The sequence below is a fragment of the Macaca fascicularis genome, chromosome 11 (assembly GCF_037993035.2).
Source record: "Macaca fascicularis isolate 582-1 chromosome 11, T2T-MFA8v1.1".
NCBI lineage: Eukaryota > Metazoa > Chordata > Mammalia > Primates > Cercopithecidae > Macaca > Macaca fascicularis.
In genome coordinates this window covers 18,942,805-18,967,036 of record NC_088385.1, presented here as the reverse complement: position 1 = coordinate 18,967,036, position 24,232 = coordinate 18,942,805, and the positions used below count along the sequence as shown (strand labels likewise).

The following is a 24,232-nucleotide window of genomic DNA, read 5'->3' as shown; positions in this document are numbered from 1 at the left end:
TGATAGAGAAACAAGATGGAAAAACCTAAGCCCCTAAATAATCGAATGGAGCAGAACTGTCCACTAGCCTAGAACTTAGATTATTCTATGGGAGAGAAATCAACCTTTATCTTATATATAGGGGTACCTTTGTTATAGTAGTTTAGTCTGCTAGATCTGACATAACAACATACTACACAGTGGGTGGCTTAAACAGCAGAAATTTATTTTCTCACAGTTATGGAGGTCAGAAGTCCAAGATCAGGGTGCTGCCAGGTTTGGTTCCTGGTAAGCCTCTCTTTCTGGCTTGCAGATGGCTACACCCTTGCTTTGTCCTCACATGGCCTTTTCTCTGTACCCTTGTGTAATCGCTCTACATGTTCATCTTGCCTGCTGCTCAGAAAAGCCGATGAACTGAGAACAGCCAGTTTTTGCAACAGAGAAAGAGTTTAATATACACAGAACTACCTAAGCAGAAGGACTGGAGTTATCACTCAAATCAGCCTCCCTGAAAATTCAGACACTAGGGTTTTTTAAGGATAGTTTGGCAGGCAGGGGCTAGAGAGTGGGGAGTGCTGATTGGCTGGGTCAGGGATAAAATCACAGGGAGTCAGAGCTTGTTCTCTTGCACTGAGTCTGTTCCTGGGTGGGAGCAACAAGGCTAGATGAGCCAGTTTACCAATCTGGTTGGTGCCAGCTGGTCCATCAGAATTCTGGGTCTGAAAAATACCTTGAACACCAATCTTAGATTTTACAATAGCGATGTTATCTATTGAAACATTTGGGAAAACTGGGAATTTTGTGGCCTCTGGCTGCATGACTCCTGAGCCATAATTTCTGATCTATGGCTAATTCATTAGTTTTTTAAAAAGCGGTCTGATCCTCAAGCAAGGAGGGGGTTTGTTTCTGGGAAAAGGCTATCATCATCTTTGTTTCACAGTTAAACTATGTTGGCTGGGCACAGTGGCTCACGCCTGTAGTCCCAGTACTTTGGGAGACCAAGGCAGGCAGATCACTTGAGGTCAGGAGTTTGAGACCAGCCTAGCCAAAATGGTGAAACCCCATCTCTATTAAAAATACAAAAATTAGCTGGGCGTGGTGGCAGGCGCCTGTAATCTCAGCTACTCAGGAGGCTGAGGCAAGGGAACTGCTTGAACCCAGGAGATGGAGGTTGCAGTGAGCCAAGATTGCACCAGTGCACTCCAGCCTGGGTGACAGAGCAAGATTCCAACTCAAAAAAAAAAAAAAAAGGTAAACTGTAAATTCCTCCCATAGTTAGCTTGGTCTACGCCCAGGAATGAACAACGCAGCTTGAAGGTGAGAAGAAAGATGGGGTTGAATCAGATTTCTTTCACTGCCATGATTTTCCTATGCCAGATTTTTCTCACTGTAATAATCTTTGCAAAGGCGGTTTCACATGTAGAGAGAAAGAAAGAGTGGGAAGGGAGATCGAGATCTAGTGTCTCGTTCTCTTCTTATAAGAACATCAATCATATCAGATTAAGGCCGCAACCTAATGACATCATTTAACTTTAATTACCTTCTTAAAGACCCTGTCTCCAAATATAGTGATGTTATGGGGTAAGACTTCAGCACATAAATTTTGGGGAGATAAAACTCAGTCCATAACAATCCTAAAACTATAGTCTGTTTTCCACTTCCACAGTTTTCAGACTGTTCTTTTTACAATGTTAGATTAACTCATTCTTTGGCTGGGAACTCTCCAATGACTTCTCCTTTTATTTATTTATTTATTTTTGAGACAGAATTTCATTCTGTCACCCAGGCTGGAGTTCAGTGGTGCCATCTCGACTTACTGCAACCTCTGCCTCCCAGGTTCAAGCAAATCTTCTGCTTCAGCCTCCTGAGTAGCTGGGATTACAGACGCCCGCCACCATGCCCGGCTAATTTTTCGTATTTTTAGTAGAGACAGGGTTTCACCGTGTTATCCAGATGGTCTCGATATCCTGACCTCGTGACTTGCCCACCTCAGCCTCCCAAAGTGCTGGGATTACAGGTGTGAGCTACCATGTCAGGGCTGACTTCTCCTTTTACTCCATAAAAGCCAAAACCTTACAATGCCCTCCCCGATCTGATCCCCCCATCCCGATTACCCTCTCTGTCAGTATTTGCTACCATCATGCCTTTGCTCCTTCCACTTCAGCTACATGGGACTCCTTGGTATCCTATGCATGTACACTTACCCCTATACATTCTGCTTTTCTGTACGCTGAATCTCATTTCACTCCCATATCCACATTGCTCATTCCTTTGTTTCTTTAAAGTCTTCTGTCAAAAGTTATTTTATCAGAGAAACTTTCCATGACCACACTGCAGAAAACAGCAACTCCCCACTCCAAATTCTCTCTCTACCTCTTACCTGTTTTAGTTACGTTTATTCACATATTCACTCTCTCTTCCCAAAAAAATACAGGCTTTATGAGAGCAGGACATTTGTGTTGCTCACTGTTGTATAACAATATATAAAATAGACCTTTTACATGGTAGGTATGAAATTGAGACATGTAAAATGTGGCTTGAATGAACATGTGAGTGGAAGTCATGTAGAAGATGGATTGAAAGATGCAAAAAGTGTCAACAGGTATCATCTGGGGGAGGGGTTCTCTAAAATGACCCCCAAGTTTATGGCTTAGATTGGGTTGGTGAAATGGCAAGCCAAGATAGAGAACACAGGAAGTGGAACAGGACTCAAGACATTCAGTTCAGTATTAAATATTACGGATTTGAGATGCCAGTAGGAGTTGAATTGTATTTGGACCTAGACAATGAATATCATCTGGAGAAAGATGTAACTTCTATCTACATATGACTGTATTTGAAGTCCTGAAAGTGGATGATCTCCCCATGAGAAAAAGTGTCACAAGAAGATCAATAATATGTCTTCAGAAACTCCAGCTGTTTACTGATAATGGTGCCAAGTTATTGGTATTCCTTGTGTCTGAGAATATCTTCATGGGACTATTATATTTATTTTATATCCAACTCTAATGCTGAAACTTAGATAGTTCCCTTCAGTGAACAGCATCCCGGTAAGCTGATACTAGTCTGTCAACTTTTATGCTGACTACAAAGAAAAACAAAAGTTGTATTAGAAGAAATAACAGAGTTTCGCACAGGTATTTCTTTGTAGGTCAAGAGCCCATTTCCCAGAGGTGAACCTTTTATTTTCCAAGGGGCTGGCAAGAAAAGGTGATTGTCCTCCAACTGCTTTCATGCGGCACGGGGCACTAGATCTTCTAGTGACTGCTCAGTTTGCCAAGTCTTACTCCAATCGGACCTACATCTTTGGTCTTTAGAAGCAGCTGGGTTTACAATCTCTTTAGTAAGCCTGCAGAATTTTGTACTGAACTTTTGTGGTCTTTTGTTCTGCTGCCCCTTGTGATATCAGTGCCTCTCCTGTTCCCTTTGTTCTCCTGCCCTCCTTCACTCTCCCAGTATGGATTTCTGATGTAGTTGACACCATACCAGCTTCAGGAATGAACATGTCACTCAGAGCTGCACAAGAATAAAATTCCAGCCTCTTGGCTACAGGGATTCATCTGGGGTTGGGCTAATGAGAATTAGTCCCAATACTGTACTTGTATCTAAACTAGTTAATGTGTGAAGTTCTATTTTCCCATAAGACATGAATCTTGAGTTCTTTGTAGATTCTGGATATTAGCCCTTTGTCAGATGAGTAGATTGCAAAAATTTTCTCCCATTCTGTAGGTTGCCTGTTCACTCGGATGGTAGTTTCTTTTGCTGTGCAGAAGCTCTTTGGTTTAATTAGATCCCATTTGTCTATTTTGGCTTTTGTTGCCATTGCTTTTGGTGCTTTAGACATGAAGTCCTTGCCCATGCCTATGTCCTGAATGGTATTGCCTAGGTTTTCTTCTAGGGTTTTTATGGTTTTAGATGTAACATTTAAGTCTTTAATCCATCTTGAATTAATTTTTGTATAAGGTGTAAGGAAGAGATCCAGTTACAGCTTTCTACACATGGCTAGCCAGTTTTCCCAGCATCATTTGTTAAATAGGGAATCCATTCCTCATTTCTTGTTTATGTCAGGTTTGTCAAAGATCAGATAGTTGTAGATGTGTGATATTATTTCTGAGCACTTTGTTCAATTCCATTGGTCTATATCTCTGTTTTGGTACCAGTATCATGCTGTTTTGGTTACTGTAGACTTGTAGTATACTTTCAAGTCAGGTAGCGTGATGCCTCCAGCTTTGTTCTTTTGACTTAGAATTGACTTGGCAACGTGGGCTCTTTTTTGGTTACATACGAACTTTAAAGCAGTTTTTTCCAATTCTGTGAAGAAAGTCATTGGTAGCTTGATGGGGAAGGCATTGAATCTATGAATTACCTTGAGCAGTATGGCCATTTTCACGATATTGATTCTTCCTATCCATGAGCATGGAATGTTCTTCCATTTGTTTGTATCCTCTTTTATTTCATTGAGCAGTGATTTGTAGTTCTCCTTGAAGAGGTCCTTCACAAAGAACTCAAACAAATTTACAAGGAAAAAAACAAACAACCCCATCAACAAGTGGGCAAAGGATATGAACAGACACTTCTCAAAAGAAGACATTTATGCAGCCAACAGACACATGAAAAAATGCTCATCATCACTCACCATCAGAGAAATGCAAATCAAAACCACAATGAGATACCATCTCACACCAGTTAGAATGGTGATCATTAAAAAGTTAGGAAACAACAGGTGCTGGAGAGGATGTGGAGAAATAGGAACACTTTTACACTGTTGGTGGGACTGTAAACTAGCTCAACCATTGTGGAAGACAGTGTGGCGATTCCTCAGGGATCTAGAACTAGAAATACCATTTGACCCAGCCTCCCATTACTGGGTATATACCCAAAGGATTATAAATCGTGCTGTTATAAAGACACATGCACACATGTTTATTGCGGCACTATTCACAATAGCAAAGACTTAGAACCAACCCAAATGTCCATCAATGATAGACTGGATTAAGAAAATGTGGCAAATATATACCATGGAATACTATGCAGCCACAAGAAATGATGAGTTCATGTCCTTTGTAGGGACATGGATGAAGCTGGAAACCATCATTCTGAGCAAACTATCGCAAAGCCAAAAAAAGAAACACTGCATGTTCTCACTCACAGGTGGGAATTGAACAATGAGATCACTTGGACACAGGAAGGGGAACATCACACACTGGGACCTGTCATGGGGTGGGGGAAGGGGGGAAGGATAGCATTAGGAGATACATCTAATGTAAATGACGAGTTAATGGGTGCAGCACACCAACATGACACATGTATGCATATGTAACAAACCCACACATTATGCACATGTACCCTAGAACTTAAAGTATAATAAAAAAATTTTTTAAAAAAGACATAAATATTGAAAGATGCTGCACTGGAGCTAAAAGCTGCCCACCTGCCTCCAAAAAGAGCTGTGAATGAAATCAATAAGGGAGGCAGAATGAGGAGATGAAAAGAGAATTGGTCTTGTTTGCATCATTTTAGCCCCTAGATCAAGGGATGTATGAAGTTAGTTCTAGCTTGACTTTTCGCACTTTCCCAAGCCAATGAACACCTTTTTCCTGCCTAAGTCAACTTGAGTTGGGTTTTCTGTCATTCACAGATCTAAAAGTCTAACTAACATAGATAAGACTTAAAATATATCCTCATGAAGAAAATTCCAGATCACAATCTGTAGTTGACCTGTGGGAAGACAAAAATCCTGCATCATTCACATAGCCCCATCTGTGTCAGTGCCACCCACAAACTCTGAATCTGGCCCTCAGTTTCATTAGTGTCAAGTTGATAGAGGAGGCACACACTTTATTATTTTCAGGTGCAATTGGCACTTGCAAATCTGCCCTCATCTAGTAAAGGTGAGATCTGTCTGGGTCTCACAATTCCAGGGAGTACAAAATCAGGACTTCCCTGGAGACTGCAAGACAATTTAAATCAGGTCATCTAGCTCTCACCTGCTCCTTAGAACAGGTTATAGCTATGAGCGATGTCAGTGCAATTCTAGGACCTAGGCTTGTTTAAGTAAACCTAATAAACTTGTCCCCATGTTTCCTATTCTCCAGCTTGTGGGTTTGATTAGTGTCATAATCAATTTATCAATGGTCTGGATACAAAAAGACTTTCATCTCAAGATTTTCCACCTTCAGCCTCCTCCCTTTCAGGCAGAATCTTAATGAAACACATTGATTAAATAAGCTCCTGAAATAATTCTATTACCTTTTTATGCCAATCAATGAATAGCAGGTCAACTGAAATTTTACTCTATCCACATGGCAAACTACTGGAAGAGGTAACTTTTTTTGTTGTTTGCTTGTTTTTTGAAGGGAACAGGAGCTGGCACTGCCTACATAAACCTTGTTCTTTTCAACCTCTGACAAGGATTCCCGAAGGAAGATCCTGTGAGACACTATCTGTCCTAGCAGGAAAATAAACAAAGGCCCATTCCACTTTTGAAGTTTATCACTTTTAAAATATTGCTATTATGATGATAAGCCCTTTTGAGATTGACTTTTTTCATGGATATTCTGATAATGTTCAAATCGAAACCAAAACAAAGTCACCTTTGGATTTTTTTTTTTTTTTCATGTGAAGTGTACTTCGCTGAAAACTGAACATCTTATTAGCATGGAAAGAGGAGACCAACAAAGCAGGCTGGCATTTAGCCCTAAAATCTGTATTCCTGGGCATAGTTCGATGATCTCCATAATGCAGGCTGTCTAAACTTTAGTACGTCATTGGACATGGTCCCAGATATGGTCTTAAGGTACTTCCAGTGTTTCTTCCTCCACTCCTGCTTTCTAGAAAAATGTATATTATGGGCCAGACGGCTGAGAAAATGCTTATTGTATCTCTGAACCTCATGGCCAATTTGGAACTAAGAGATCATGCTTCTGGAGGAAGTTGGTAGAGACAAGATTTCTACTGGATTCTAAGTGGGCTATTCCTAGCCTTTTCTTACCAAGAGGCAAGCAGCAGACTCAAGGTAGTTATCTTACACATTCAACAAATAGTTGTTGGAGATCCACAATGGCACAGGTGTTCCTTAGCCCTTGTCCTCTGGGAAGACCATCCAGAGTTGTGTTATTGACCGAATATTATTTACACTATAAAGACTATTGTGGTCTTGACATAAGAGAAATATGTTTCATCCTATTCCCATACAGCCCAGGTACAATATTTTCATGTAAGGTGCAAATGCCAGGGGCAAAGGATCTGAGTAGACAATTCACAGAAGAAAAAATGAACAACCAAAAAATAAATTTAAATCATCTGAAAAAAATGTTCAGCCTCATGACTAATAAAAAATATCCAACTTTAAATACCTGTAAAATATAACCCAATTTAGTTTTCAGAGAGGAAAGCCTGACTCCTTCCTAATGCCTGTAGAGCTCTTCAGAATCACTTTAACTCTTTCTAAATCTTATTCCACTTTGGGTCCATGAGTTCAGAGCATAAATGGAGCATCTCGCCATTTCACAAGGTGAAATGTCCTTTGGAAACGATGTCACAGACATGGAACATATCTCTTCCTTAATTTCCATATCAAGAACAGACTTTCCAAAGGTTTATGGTGACAGAGAGGTTGACTGTTTTTCCCTACTTCCTTTAGAAACTGCTAGCCGCTCTTTTGGAATTCCTCTCCTCAGACTTGCCTGCACCACCACCCTCCCATCTCCTACTCACATCAAAAACTCAAGTTCTCTCCTTTTATCCTGCAGTTTTCTACCCCCCAGTTGGCTCAAGGCATCCTGAGTCACTGGTATTTTCCCCTAAATAATAAATCTCTATTCCGTGTCCCACCGTCAGCACAGAAAAATTGAACTGACAGAAACTTTGAAATTTCCTGCCTTGCTCTTCTATCAATTCCACAAGTTTCTCTGAAAGGAATGGAGTAGTTTAGATATTTGTTTTCTCATTATTTTGAATTATGCTACCTCCTTTAAAAAAGTATAAATTGCTGTAATCATCTTTTGCTTCAAATAACATTTTTTCTCCTTTGTATTAAATTAACTAAGATTTCACAATACTCAATGCCAGTGAGAGAGTACAGTGAGATAGTCACATTCACACTTTGCTACCAGCAGTGCAAATTGGTAAAAATTCGCTGGAGAACAATACAAAAATAGCATTAAAATCAAGACATTTTAAAGACTATACTTTTAAGACTGGTAATTCAAATTCTAGAAAATTATAATAGAAATAACAATTTACTGGCCAGGCATGATGGCTCACGCCTGTAATCCCAGCACTTTGAGAGGCCAAGGCGGGCAGGTTACTTGAGGTCAGGAGCTCGAGATAAGCCTAGTCAACATGGTGAAACTCCATCTCTACTAAAAATACAAAAATTAGCTGGGCATGGTAGTGGGTGCCTGTAATACCAGCTACTCAGGAGGTTGAGGCAGGAGAATCGCTTGAACCTGGGAGGCAAAGGTTGTAGTGAGCCGAGATCGTGCCAGTGCACTCCAGCCTGGGTGACAGTGCAAGACTTTGTCTCAAATTTACTAATTAAGTTTTACGTGTAAGTTTGTTCCTTGTAGTATTGTTTATAACGAAGAATTAAAAGACCAATAATAAGACAATAATTAAACAAATCATGATCTATTCAATAGGCAGTCATTAGGAAAAAAAATTTTAGGCAAGTGGAAGGCACACAAAAGTGTGTTATTCTTACTACTGAACTTTAAGCTCTCTAAAAGCATGATAAATTGATGACTAATTTATATTTGTATCCCTAAAAGTTCCAGCACAGTGTCTGTGCTATGGTTTAAATGTATCCTCAGAGCTGATGTGTTGAAAACTTAATCTTCATTGCAATATTGTTGAGAGGTGGTATTTCTTCTGTGTGTGTGTGTGTGTGTGTGTGTGTGTGTGTGTGTGTGTGTATGTCAGGGTCTCGCTCTGCCACCTAGGCTGGAGTGCAGTGGCACAGTTTTGGGTCACTGTAACCTCTGCCTCCTAGGCTCAGGTGATATCCCACCCTACCCTTCTGAGTAGATTGGACTACAGGCATGTGCCACCACACCTAGCTTTTTTTTTTTTTTAAACAGGGTTTTGCCATGTTGCCCAGGCTGATCTCAAACTCCTGGGCTCAAGCAATTCACCTGTCTTGGCCTCCCAAAGTGCTGGGATTACAGGCATGAGCCACTGACGAGAGATGGGATTTTTAAGAGACAATTAGGTCATGAGGCTCGGCCCTCATGAATGGATTAATGCCGTTATCAAGGAAGTGAGTTAGTTATCTCAGGAGCGGGTTCCTGATTAAAGGATGAGTTTGGCCCTTTCTTCTTTCTCTCTCAAGCTTGCTGTCTTGCCCTTCTGCCCTCCCTCATGGGATGATGCAGCAAGGAGGCCCTTATCAGATATAACACCTCAATCTTGGACTTGCCAGCCTCCAGAAACATTAACCAAATAAATTTATTTTCTTTATAAATTACCCAGTCTCAGGTGTTCTGTTATAGCAGCAGAAAACAAACCAAGACAGCCTGTCATGTGCTAAGTGTGCAATAAATATTTGTTGAATGATGACTGAATGAACAAACTAACAAGTGAATTTTGGCTTTTTGAGAAATGAGTTCCCTTCCTTTTCCTCTAATGCTTTGTGATTCTACATGGGTTCTTCTCTTTCAGAGTATACAATTTAGATGGAAAGACACAATAGACACAGATAATACCAGCAAAGCAAACAAGACTCTTCATAAACAGATACTGAATAATGTTCATACTATGGAGATGTGGAGGGAAAGAAATAAATGTTCTGGTGAGAACTCATAAACTCTTTTCATGGCTTGGATTAACAGACCCAAGTACATTACTAACTACCTTTCAATGTTTATATAGTATTCATGATCAGAGAGTAGCACACTTTTCGAAAATTGTAGTAAACGTCTTCCGCCCACATTCCCACACTCTCTAACAGTTCAGGGAGACTAACAGGTAGATAATCTATGAAGAAGTCAGACTTATGCCCACTAGCCTACACAGACTCTTTTTTCATTTAGCTGTTAGTCTTGAAACTAAGTTTCCTACAAAGCAAAGTCCTCCTAAAATCACCTGGTTAAATATCCTCCAAAATAATACAACCAGAAAGAAAAATTTCCATAGTTAAAGCTGTTGTTATAAGGAGAGACTGAAGTAAAAGATAGATACTGTGGATCTGTATATGTACTATGGCTCATTTGAGAGCCATAAACTATAATGAGATCTAATTATTTCACCTCCCCTCCCTCCAAATCAATTTTTACTTCTTCCTTCATGGCAATATTGTCCCCATTGAGAATGGGTGGTGTGCACTATTCTCATGGTGGGGAAAAATAATTTAAAGTGCAATGTTCTTAATGTGTGGTGCTGGATCAGAAGGATTATCTTTATACATAAGATTCATGGTGTATATAAAAGGCAGTACATTTTTTTCTTAAGCATTTGGTTCCATCAGTTTATTACTCTTTTCCTAATCATGAGTACTTCTTTGGAACTTTTGGGGAGGGAATGAGAAGTAAAATTTAAAAAGAAACAAAACTTTGATAACAGAAAAACAAAAATGATTAAATTAGAGATAAAATCCACCAACTATTCTAGCACTCCTGACATTCCTTTGATAGACTGCTATTGGCAATTCTATACATAGTGGCTTGCATTTCTCTCATGCCCCCCTCCCCGCTTTCGCTCTCAATCATTCATTCTGCATATAACATATACGGCCACATAGCTATATCACTGAGAAAGGATCAATCATTTTTCCCCTATGCTGCTGAGACATACAATATTTATCACAGGTTATAGAAAAGAAGAAAAGAAAATCTAAGAATATTCCCTTCAGCTGTATTTCTGTTATGGAACCAAGAGCATCCCAGTCCTCCTCAGTTTTGCTTAGCTGTCAGCTCAGTCCAGCACAATCTGTAGTGCAACGAGGCTGGTAAACTTAGTACCCACTGGCCATCGCAAAGAAAAACAGCCCTGGTTATTGGTGATCTTCCTCACTATATTAAACACAACTCCCATTAGGCAAACTCCCCTCCATTTCTTCAAACCTCTCAATACCTTGGAAATCAAATATTTATCAACAGAGAACCTCTCTTCTAGCTGTCTGTTGTTTCAGCTCTGACAAAGTTGGCCACTGGCCAGTTCGTAAAGAAACCTGTGAAAGGAAATCGGCCACAAGAAAAAAGAAAACTCTATTTCATTTTTATTTCACAGAAACAAACTGCCAACAAATCTTCCCCTCACCCCTTTTTTTTAACTTACCCTTGTGAAAAAGCTTGCCTGGAATGAGCATGGCTTGGCCACTCACTTAGTCAACAAGTATTTACTGGACATTCATCAGCTGAGTCCATATAACCTTGGATCCTTGCAATTCATATTAAAAAGTCACTAAACTCCTATTGAAGTAGACGTGGTGACTAATAATGCAGCTCATAGAAGTAGCTGCATAGAAGTATGTGCATAATAAGACACTGCAATTTACAAAGGTAAATAGGCACCAGTTTGACTAACAGTGTGCTTAAGAAGAATAGATAGAACTGTTTATGGAAACTTGCTAAAGGAGACAGGCCTAAAACCTGACTTAAAACAGTAGAAGGAATGCATATGGTGAGTGGGTGGAGGGAGGTGACAAAACTACATGAAGGCACAATTGGCACATTTCAAGAAAAGTAATTGCGGCCACAGAATTACTATGTAGATGGACCACATTTAAAATAAGTCAGAATCATTTTCCTTATTGTTCTATAACCAAATACACAGACAGTAGACTAATGTAATACTATCAATGGTTATCTACAAAATATCTTTAATTAACGTCTTTGTCCGTTTGATGCTGCGATAACAAAATATCGCAGACTGGGTAATTTATAAAGAAAGTAAAACTCTCACAGTTCTGGAGGATGGGAAGTCCAATGTCAAGGTGCTGGCATCTGGCCTTCTTGCTGCATCGTCTCATGGCAGAAGGCAGAAGGGCAAGAGAGGGAGAGAGAGCACACAATATAATAGAACTTGCAGCCTCAAGCCTGTTTATAATCAGCATTAATCCATTCATGATGGTGGATTCCTCATGACCTAAACACCTCCCATTAGGCCCCACCTCCCTATCCTGTTGCATTAGGGATTCAGTTTTCAACCTACGCATTTTGGGGACATGGTTAAATCATAGCAATCAATAAAATTAAATATCATGCATAATCTCTCAGCCACTGTAGTGACTAGCTTACTGATTTTCAAAAGAAAATACTCAACACACCAAACACAAATTTGGTTATCCACGACCAAAGTTCATTCTCTAGTTTGTTCTAAATTCTGGTATACGACAGAATCAACAGAATGACAAGTGGCAAGCTTAAAATATATACATGCCCAGGGCCCATCACTGGAGTTTCTGATCCAATGGATCCTAGGGAAGGGCCAGGGCATCAGTATGTTTCAGAAGCCCTATAGGCGATCCTACTTTCCACCATAGTTGCAAACTATGACTCAGCATAATTTCTTATTGCAACCAGGTTCTTACAGTAACTGGTTTCAGCTTATTCCGTAAGTATGCCTACCTATTGTTCTGCAAGCCAATTCTTTAGCTTACCATGCATTTTCCACTTTCAGAACCTAAATTTCCTTTTTGGAAGAAGTAAAAAGTGATCACTCTGCTTCCAGGCCCTCTAGCTAATGATTTCTGCATGCCTGTACTAGTTTCTTCCACATAACACAAACATAAGAACTCCCATGCAGACTAAAGCTGCAACACCATCAGCAAAAACGTAATGGCAATCACATGATCAAGAATTTTAAGTAAACAATGGTGCTGATTTATCTCAGGGGTAGGGGTGCGTGTGCGCGTGTGCAAGGAAAGAAGGTATGTTCTGGTCTCAGCTCTCAAACCCAGTGCCTACACAGTACCAAGCATCTTGCTGGGGCACTGGGTACATAGTGGTAAGCGTCACATCACCAACCTTGCTTTCATGTACCTTACAGTGTAGCAGAAAAGGCAGAAAATAAGTAAGAATGCAGCATATTGTGATTCATATGTGAAGTTCCAGGAAGAAAAATCAAGAAAATGCAGTGATAGAAAAAGGACAAATATTTTTCTCAAGAGAGTCAGAGAAGGTCTTTTTAAAGTCATGACATTTAACATTTCAGCTTTCAGCTGAGACCTTAAAGGTAAGATATGGCGGCCATATAAAGAAGGAGGAGGAAAATATTTCTGGCATGTCAGAAAACTCAGGGCTAAAGAGAACTTACCAATCTTAGGCCATCTGTAAAATCATGAAACTGGGCTGCACAGTTTCAAATGATACTTCTTGCTCAAAAATTCTATAAAGAAAATTCTATATTTAGTGATAAGGAGGTAGATGAAATGGATTAAGCAAAGCATTTTGTCTCAATTTGATAGACACACTAAAGTTAGAGATGGGAAAGATCTGTTTGTCTAATTCCAATTCTACTGATTGGTTTAATGACCCAGAAATAAGGTTACTCACCTCTTCATATTAGTATAATCATGAACTTCTACTCACAGATGATCAATATGGCATTTCTTGAAAACATCACTTTAAAAGGGAAAGCTTAATGGACAAAAATACATAAATGTATAATGTAAAAAGAAGACAGGAATGAATTATTCTCATTAGTCAAGAAGACAGAATAAGAACTAATGGCTTTTAAGCTGTAGTAGGGAAAACTTGGGTTAAACAGAGCAGCACCTCACTAATTCTCACTTCAATAATTGCCAAACCCTATAATTTCCAGAAAGAAAATTGGTAGTCAAAGCCATATTTCAATAAGCATTTAATAGCACAAAGGTAGATGGAGAGATCTCGTGAATTAGCATCTACCGTTCTTCAAATCATTCTACAAGGATGTTTGCTAGGTAGAGTCCCATGGAATATTACTCATAAAGTAGGAGTCGTTTGTCAAAAGTAATAAGCTAATACAAAGTTGGTATGGCAGTCTTTTGTCTTTGTAGATTTCCCTTTCCGTTGAGCTCTTACTCTCCAAATCAATAAATCATCAGGGTGGTTTCCATATAGCAGTGTGAATTAAAAATCAGACAGCAAAGTATCCTCTTTCCACCAGGAAGGATAAGATTTATTTCATAAGGTTTTCTATCATATTTATTTTAAATTGATACATATATCACATAGACGGATGAAAACTGCCCTACAATGTCATCTTTTCTATATACTCAGAATACAAAGAAAAGCACTACTTAATAAAGCAACAACAAAAATAAGTAAATGATGCCTGTACTAGCATCTAAGAGGTGACTCACTTGTCCCCTTTAGTTTACAAAGTTGATGACTATCTTTGGACATGGAGTCATTCAGCCCTGGATCAGTGGATTTGAATCAGATCTCCACCACATGCTGATGGGCGGCAAACCTTCCCAGGGATATATTAGCAATTTGCGGTTGAAGTATGAAATGTATTGGTATTAAAACTGAGGATACAATCAGCCAGGCATGGTGGCAAGCACCTGTAGTCCCAGGTACTTGGGAGGCTGACGCAGGAGAATGGCGTGAACCCGGGAGGCGGAGCTTGCAGTGAGTTGAGATTGCACCACTGCACTCCAGCCTGGGCGACAGAGAGAGACTCCGTCGCAAAAAAAAAAAAAAAAAATGAGGATACATGCTGTTGTGTGACAGGCAATGGCTTGTCAAAAAAAAAAATGCCACAGAAAGAGGGCTACAATTTTCTGGGAGTAAAAAAGAAAAAGGCATAGCATAATATCAAAGTAGGTAATACAAAATAAATACTACTAGAAACACTGGCCAACATTTACTGAGCAGTCATTATGTGTCAGGTGCTCTTGGAAAATTTTGTTACTTCTTTGAATCTTCACAATAAGTCTCAAATGAGTGATTGTTATTATTCCTATTTTCAAGACCAGGAAACAGTGACTCATAAAGACTAAGTAACTTTGCCAGTTTCAAACAGTGAGTGATGAACTGGGACTTAAACCCAGGTAGTCTCACTCCAAAGCCTATTCTCTTAATACATGATAATCCAAGCTTTTAGCATGTGAGTAAGACAATATTTTCTGTGATATTAAACCAGTATATTTGGTTGTCTTTGGTTATTCCTAATTCAAAGACATCTTCAGGTTCTCATATGAAAACCCATTTCTAGAAGACTCACATCATAGTATATTTCAAATTGAAAAGGGCATACCTTTTCTTCCACCATGATCTGGCAAGAAGGTTTATTGCCCTGATATATAAGGTCAGTTTGACACAGAGAGAGGGAAAAAAAAAAAAAAAGCCTACTCCTTTTAGCGCAAGAGATTGTGGAAAGAAGATGGAAGACAGAGATAGAAAAGGAAGGCAGATGTCACAGTCCTTTATTACTACTTTCTTCCTCTTACCTCATCTCAGGCCAATCTTGTGGAAGTAGATGGTGTGGGAAGCAGAAACCCACAGTTAGGTATGGAAGAGCTCAAAAGCAGAAAGGTTTTTACTCTGCTTCCTATTTATGCCTCTGGGAAGAGGCTGCTTATGGGATTACATTAATCCAATGTGACTAGTATCCTTATAAGTACCTGGTCATGTGAAAACAGAGATACAGTGAGAGAATGCCACCCCTTATGTAGGAGTGGCTACAGTAAAGAAATCTTCATGGCTCGTCATGTTTAGACAGAGGGAAAGCCAGAATTCAGCTCTCCTGAGAGACCTCAGTCTCTGATGGTGGGGATGGGATTGAGAAATTGGACTGCAAATTTCCCACATGCTTCGAAAGGAAAACTAAGTAGTCAGTTGAGAATTGACCAAGCAGAGAGAGAATGGATTACGCATATGCCAGTATCACATTTTGGCAGTGGACATGACTAGAACAAGAATAGAATGAATTGTATACTTCAGCTATCACTCCTAAAAGCAACTCAGAATACCCATCCCTCAGCAGAGACCAGCAAAAAACAGAGACCCATGGTCAGGTAAGTCATTACTCTCCTTCACGTACCTCAAAGCCATCTTAAAGAAAAGATAGGTGGTCCTAGTTTGAATTTTGTCTCCCAAAAAACTTAATGTTGTAGTCCTAGCCCCTAGAACCTTGGAATATGATGTTATTTGGAAACAAGTTTGTTGTAGACATGATTAATTAAGATGAGGTCATACTGGAGTACACTGGGCACCTATTTCTAATGTGACTGGTGTCTTTAAAAGCATGTGGTTGGCCAGGCGCAGTGGCTTATGCCTATAATCCAGCACTTTGGGAAGCCAAGGCAGGCGAATCACGAGGTCAAGAGATCAAGACCATCCTGGCCAACATGGTGAAACCCCGTCTCTACCAAAAATACAAAAATTAGCTGGGTGTGGTGGTGCATGCCTATAGTCCCAGCTACTCAGGAGGCTGAGGCAGGAGAATCACTTGAACATGGGAGGCGGAGGTTGCAGTGAGCCGAGATCATGCCACTGCACTCTAGCCTGGGGACAGAGTGAGACTCCATCTCAAAAAAAAAAAAAAAAAAAAAAAAACAAGCATGTGATCACGTGATGTCAGAGACACACTGAGAGAATGTCATTCATGCCAATGCCATGACAAAGGCAGAGATGACAGTTATGCAGCTGCAAGCTGAGGACCAATGAAGATTGCTAGCAAACCACGAGATCCTAGGAAGAAGCAAGGAAGCATTCACTACAAGTTTCAGAGGGAACAAGACCTTCCAACACCTTAATTTTAGACTTCTAGCCTTCAGAACTGTGAGACAATAAATGTCTGTTTGAAGCTACCCAGTTTGGAGCATGTGGTTACCACAACCTTCTTGAAAGCTAATACAATTGTCATAGAGAAGAAATTTCAAAAAACTGAGCATTTTATTTGAGTCCTCTAAACAGAGGCCAATTTACGTAAAGAGACTATTTAAACACAAGATTAAAATATAGCTATTTTTTTCTTCCAGTATCTAATGGGGGAAAGCTTGTGAAGAAGATCAGATAACTATTGAAAAATAAAGAATCTACATTCTCTTTGCACATCTGGCTGTAGTTTGAGTGTGTTTGTGATCTCATGGTATGTGATCATTAAAATTGTCAGAAATTTACCTCATAAATAAATTTTAAAAACATGGCCAGGGCAGTAAACAGCCCTAGTTACATTCCTGAATGGCAGCAAATGATTAGTGTTACAACAATAAACGTTATTTTTCTCAGTTTTTCCAATGTGTTTATTTAAACAACTTTTTATGTTTTAATTCCTTTAAGTGTGTTGCCAGAAATGCTGGTATTGCACAGGGTGTTGACACAGATGTTTGAGAACCTTTGTTCATTATTCCCTCCTTCAGACACATTGTCAACCAGACTCAGGCATTAAATACACATGAGGGTTGGGCATTACAGATAAGAACTCAAAAAGACAAAATCTCTCTCCTCAGGAAATAGGTAAATCATAGACGATAGAAAAGTGTGTTAATTATGTGGCAGAATATTATTTTTTAAATAACTTCCCCAAAATGAAGTAAAACACAAAGGGGAGAAGAGACACAGTGAGTCCCTGTATAGTGAATGTACATGGAGCCACAGGGAACCAGAAAGACACCCTCCCTAGCAAGGCATGGAACCAGCAGAGGCCTGAAGCGGCCATATGGATTGTGGGTAGACTACTTTCTGAGGGATGCCATAAGAAAATACCATGAACTAGGTGGCTTAAAACAACAGAAACTTATTCTCTCATGCCAGAAGTCCAAAATCAAGGTGTGGGCAGGCCATTCACCCTTGAAAGCCTGTAGGAAAGGATCTGCTCCAAGCCTCTCTCTCTAGCTCCCAGTGCTTGCTGGCAAACCTCGGCACCATTGGACTTGTAGATGCATCCATTTTCACATGGCCTTCTTCCTTGTTTCTCCTTTGTCTTCAAATCTCTTTCTCATAAGGACACGAGTCATTCGTTTTGGGCACATCCTAATCCAGTATGACTTCATCTTAACTTGACTACGACTGCAAAGACCCTATCTCCAGATCAGGTCACATTCACAGGTACCAGGAATTAAGATTTAATCATACGTTAAACATATCTTTTTGGGGGACACAATTCAATCTAGAACATGGTGTGATGGATGTTTAACAGATGTTGCCTTTGAGAGACAACATCAAGGATCAAATGTTGCCCCCCAGCAACCCCAACTGCTCCAAACCCTTCCCACTGCCCAAGCCTCAGCACCATGCAGGGCCTTATAAATTTAGTCTTACCATGTATAGTGCACTCTGATATTTTCTATTCCATTGTTGTTTTTTAACGCTCATCACGACTCCCTGCATTGATTTTACAACCCATTCATGGGTCACAATTTAGAAACTACATAGAAAAATACTTACTGAGGGGATGATGATGCTGTCACAAGAGAATCAAATGCAGGAGGAGAAGTTGCTTGGAAGGAGGATAGATGAAGGATTAAGTTTTAGACTTGTTATTTTTGATATGCTGGGAGTAAAGCTTGTATAGGCTGCTTTTGTTCAGACTATAAAGTTAAGATCAAGGTGCCTGCAGTTTTCCCATTGCTAATACAGACATACCCAAGACAAACTGGGTAATTTATAAAGAGGTTGAATCAACTCACATTTCCATATGGCTGTAGGAGGCCTCGCAGTCATGGCAGAATGTGAATGAGGAGCAAAGTCATGTTTTACATGGCAGCAGGCAAGAGAGCGTGTGCAGGGGAACGCCCATATATAGAACTATCAGATCTCATGAGACTTATTGACTATCATGAGAACAGCACAGGAAAGATCTACCACCATGATTCAATTACCTTCCACCAGGTCCCTCCCATGACACATGGGAATTATAGGAGCTACAATTCAAGGTGCGATTTGGGTAGGGACATAGCCAAACCATATCAGTGCCCTTTTGCCCCTAGAGCTGGCATTCCTGAGATCTACCTGATAAGAGACATGCTGGACCTACAAGAGGCAGCACTGCACTTCTCACCTCCATGTCCAGGCACTGCTTTGCTCTGTGACCCTGTTGCCCAGCAAGAGGATGAAGTAATTTTCCCTGACCCTGTACATGTTTCAGACATGGCAAGAAATGAAGTCGATAAATGTTTGATGAACCGGTTTTAAAATAAATTAATCCAAAGAAGGATAAGCACCCTTTTATTCTGAATTTTTGAAATTGTAAGTGTACATTGTTGACAGACATGAATATTGGAAGTATAATTTTAAACTTAATAGTAAATTTTTACTAGGTGGATGATGCTTGTGGCCAAAGACTCAAGTATACACATCAGTTACCTTTGGAGTACATTTCTATACATAATATAGTTTTATAAATGGCTGCTAAATGCAAAGGGATATTCACTGAATAGTCTACAGCTCAGTTTTGCCTACACATACCCATATACATACCCACACATATATTTTCCCCTCCCTTTAAACATATTTGTCTCTACCTCTCTCATTCTCCCATGCTCTGGTCCCCTGATGCCTTCGCATGCAAACTTCTACAAAAATCTTGCACTCTGAAAGATACCCTGTTTTACCACCAACCACCACCATCTATCTCAGAGTATAATTTATGAAGATGACTACAATTTTATCATCATGGTTTAGATCAACAGACAGTTTCTATTTCCATTTCGGTTGGGTATCATGTGTCCTGGTGGTAATTTTTATGTACTGATTTTCTTCTGTCATCATTGCCACAAGACCTTGATGTTCTCTCCACACTCACCTTATGAACCATTGTCCCTAGGAAATCTCATTTAAATGTCAACCACCATCTAGGCCTGAATGAGCCATGTTCAGCCCATATCGCTTTTCTGAGTTTCAGAACTATTTCTGAACCCATCTATTAGTTATCTCCATGTGAAGCACTTCCATTTCAATATTTCCAAATAAAATTCATTTTTCATGTACCTCCCCAGACTGTTACATCTCTTGTATTTTTTTTATCTTAGTTAATGGTAGGGTCAGGGGAATCCTTTAAATTAAGAGAGAGATGGAAAGTCAGAATAACCACTGTCCCAGAATTCTATTGCTTTGACAGATGCACTTCACCCTCATACAAGAAGGGAAGATTTAGGACTTTCTATCCAGAGAGTTGGTTTTATCAGTAACAGACCATGGGAATCACCCCACAAAAGCACCCCACCATGCTTATGGAAATATCCTGTGGACTGTCAAATTCGGCTTGATCTCTCTTTTTCTCTTTCATTTTTCTCCTTAGTCTATGAATTCCAGCAGGCTAATAGAGTCAAGTGAAAGCCTATCTAAAATGTGAATCAAAGTAAGATTTCGCTGAAGACTTCGACTCCCTTTAGCCCAAAGATGGGACTCTCAAAAGCAAAACCAAAAAAAAGGAAAAAAAAGAAAAAAGCAAATATTTTATCAACCCAGCAAAAATCCAGATCTGGAACCCCAGTGTGTTCATCTTACCAAGCAGGTGCCCATTTTAAGCATCTGTGTTCTCCAAGAAACACCTTCTAGGCAGGCACTCAAGGAAAGCTTTTGTGTGAATGTCACAGTCTGGTTAGATAAGGTGCATCTAACTGTTAATTGGTCTCTAGGCGTTATTCATCTATCTCTTATCACTAAACTTAACTGCTCCTCAGGAAACACAGAAAAACTCTCAAACCTTGGTGAGTAGCTTCATCAGGACTTTAGCATTCTGAAGGACCATAGAATACTTGGCTGCTGGGCTAACCTGTAGAGTACAAAACTCTGGCTTAAGAGTACAGGAGTATACCTTGTCTATTTAGCAAGGCAAGGAGGAATTCTTTTTCCCCATTCAAAGAGATAGAAAGTAATTTTTTAGTTATTGTCATTTCATCTGAAAACAATCAGTTAATCTCAAATGTCCAGTAATCATTGGAATAGGCAAAGAATGTGCCACACTGCATGGTTTAACTTCCTAAAATGTAAAATGCCTGGTGCAGTGTTTGACACACAGCAGGTGCTCAATATGTGCTCCTGTCCTTTCACTCCTTTCCTCCCCTTCTTTCTCTGCCCCCTCTCTTTCCTTCTGTCCATCTGTGTCTACGACCACCTCACCTACATGACCAAAAGGCATAGAAAATAGGCAGAAAAGTATCCTATGGGCACAATTACTTTAGCTCAGTAAGTAAAATGGGAAATCCTATTCGAGACATGAATGGGGCCGGGCACGGTGGCTCACACCTGTAATCCCAGTACTTTGGGAGGCCGAGGTGGGCAGATCACGAGGTCAGGAGATCAAGACCATCCTGGCTAACATGGTGAAACCCCATCTCTACTAAAAATGCAAAAGACTGGGCACGGTGGTGGGCGCCTGTAGTCCCAGCTACTCGGGAGGCTGAGGCAAGAGAATGGCATGAACCCAGGAGGCAGAGCTTGCAGTGAGCCGAGATCGCGTCACTGCACTCACTCCAGCCTGGGCGACAGAGGGAGACTCCGTCAAAAAAAAAAAAAAAAAAAAAAGACATGAATGAAAGAACTGGTTTTCTGGCCGAGTAGCCTTTTATTCACCCTGTAAGAGAAAATATTTCTGTATCTCATGTAGGTGCCACTCCTCAAATCTCAACACTCTAAAATCTGTTTTTCCTTCAGTAAATGAAGTGTAACTAGCCTTGTCAGGTTAGAGGAATGATTAAATGCTAGACAAAGCCCCAGCAACCTCTGAAGTGCAAGAAACTTTTATTTCACCTTTTTAGGCCTCCTTTTATAGTGCCCCGTCCCCGCTCCACTTGCCTAATCCTTAGGAGTCTGTCCTGCATACTCAGCTCTCCAGAAAAAGACAACCATCCTTTCTTCATTGTTCTTCACAATCACTGATGTTTGTTATCATGCCACTGCCTGACATCACATATAAAGCTTTGGGTATTTCATCGGGACTACAGCTGGTATTGACCACTTTTAGGCTTCCCAACTCTGCAAAGCAAGAACAGCAGTTCTCTCTATTTAATGAATAGATAAAGTGATGCTCAGGACTTGTACAAGGTCACACGGCCATAAAGTGAAAAACGATGTAAGGCAGCCCTCCTGTCGGCCTTACTGAGATGATGGCATGCTAGGAGTTCTATTCGAAAGGGTCTCCATTGAACTATAAGGGAGTGAGATGTAATTCCAAGATAAATGCTCTACTCCCTTCACCTGAGTTTTCCTGGCTGACCTATACAGCACCAACAGTGCGAGTTTCTAAAATTAAAAAATTGCTCCAAAAAATAGACTAGCCTATGATTTAAGTTGGGTTCCTGGACTTGTATCACTAAAATGTCTTTCTCTGAGTCTCATGCCCAGACTCTACTAGTTGAGGAAGCAAATGGGAGAGATAAATTCCGTGGCTTTTTCAAAATGAAGTAACTTACACATACCCTTCTCAATCTCTACATTCTAGATTTGGTAGTTGATATCTAGCCAACTCATAAATACTGATGCATAAATGTCTTTAATATGTCAGATTTTAAATTATGCAAATAATGACTAGAAATTACTAGAAAGCAGATTGTTCTCATTTGCAACCTTGGAGCTAAGGGAACATGTATAACCTCTATCCATATATAAATTGATATTTCCCACACTGCTCCTGCTGATAATAGCAGGCTGTCACCAGACTGTCACCCACAGCATGTGGGTTAAAAAATGGAAAGAAGGAAGGAGAGAAGGGAGGGGAAAGGAAAGGAAGGAAGAGAAGAAGAAACAGAGGAAAGGAGGAAAGAAGGGAAACGGAGGAAAACAGAAAGGGAGGGAGGAAAGAAATATTTATCTAAATACTAAATAAAGCCTTTATCTAAATACTCAGTATTGAATAAGTCATTTTGAGAACTAGATAGCAGAGTCAAATTGCCTTTTTGAGTCTTGAAGTAAATTATCAGCCTACTACAGACCCAGGCTAAGACAGATATAGCATTTAACTTCACGGGTGGCTATAATTTCTGGATTTGTGAAAGAGTGATTCCTGCTTAGTACGTTCCAAAAAGGACATGAAGTTTCTTAAGGCCCTGTATAAATCAATTCACAATCATACTGAGGTAGTTTGACTGTGACTCCAAAATGTCTGAGTTTCATTTTCTCCCTGTTAGAGATGAAACCACTGACATTCATTTTTTATGGACATTTCCAGCTAAAGACTTTTTTTCGTAAGTTAAAATTTGAAGAGCATGAAAGAGAAATTATTCTGATTTATGATGACTTCCAATCAGGACCAATTAAGAGAAAATGAACCAGGGAAATTGGAGTGGGGGAGGGAAATAAGATCCTGCAGAGTGAAAGTGTTTAAACCGAAGTTTTCTTTCCCTTACAATCCCCTGGGTAGAATCAAGCAAAGGCAGCTTCAGGATCAAGGGCTCCTGTGCCCCCAGGACTCACCCACAACCACTCTTTCACTTCTAATCTTGCTCTAGGCACAAACAACTACCTGGGACTCGTCTATGCACCCACTGTCCTTTCATCAAGAGTCCTTCAGACATACAGAAACGCTTGTCCTTTATTACAATATTCAAGTATAAATGTAAAGAGAAATCTAGTATTACAGTAGGCTCCACTGATTTCCTGACTTGATTCCCAGCTAAACACCTTCTGGTTTCAAGCTGAAAATCCAAGGTCTCAAATTTCACACATTTAAAAAATATTTATGACAGAACTGTCCTTAAATCTGAACACTGTGCTGGGCCGGTGCTTTAGGGGGTCTGCATAACACATGCGCACGTGTACACATACACAGGCAAACACACACAGGCATTGCACACCGCATTCATGCCTCTGTCCCTCAGGAACTAATGTTGGCACAACACTTATATTCCCAGAAATGTTCTTCATCTCTTGCCCCATATCTCCCACAAAAAGCATAACTTCATTCAGTTGCTGTAAAAGTTTGTGGGTTGTGGCACTCCTAATGAATGAGCACTGCTTTAGAGTATGAGGAAGATTTCAGTGGCAGAGGTACTTAAGAGACAAGACAAATTAATTAACTTGTCAGATCTTTCCTCTGAGGTAGCATGAACACAATAGATTATTGCATAATGAAGTATTGTTTCCCCGGAATGCTAAATGTTTTTCTTGATTTTCTTTGCGTTCCAATTCATGGTTCCAGAGCTACTCACAAATTAGTACAATATAAGAAACTATCACACATGGTGACTGAGGAGCATCTTACGATCTTCATGTTGCTCTTACCTTTGTGCGTGTGTGTGTTCCTCAACCTCTAACCTATTTACATTTGTAAGTTATTTATTTTATTTGTTGTGGGGGCTATTCTGTGCTTTGTAAGATATTTACCAGTATCCCTGGCTCTATCCACTAGATGCCAGTAATGTCTCCCCACTCACCATTCTTTC

General features: G+C 40.0%; 1 long non-coding RNA gene across 1 annotated transcript in view; it reads right to left on the bottom strand.

Annotated features, from left to right (window-relative positions):
- LOC135966179 (uncharacterized) overlaps positions 1-23,510 on the bottom strand; it is a 37,433-nt gene extending 13,923 nt beyond the window's left edge. Inside the window, exon 1 of the long non-coding RNA XR_010579305.2 lies at positions 11,881-23,510. This is a non-coding gene — a long non-coding RNA (uncharacterized lncRNA). The remainder of the gene's footprint in view (positions 1-11,880) is intronic.
- Between the last annotated feature and the right edge of the window lie 722 nt (positions 23,511-24,232).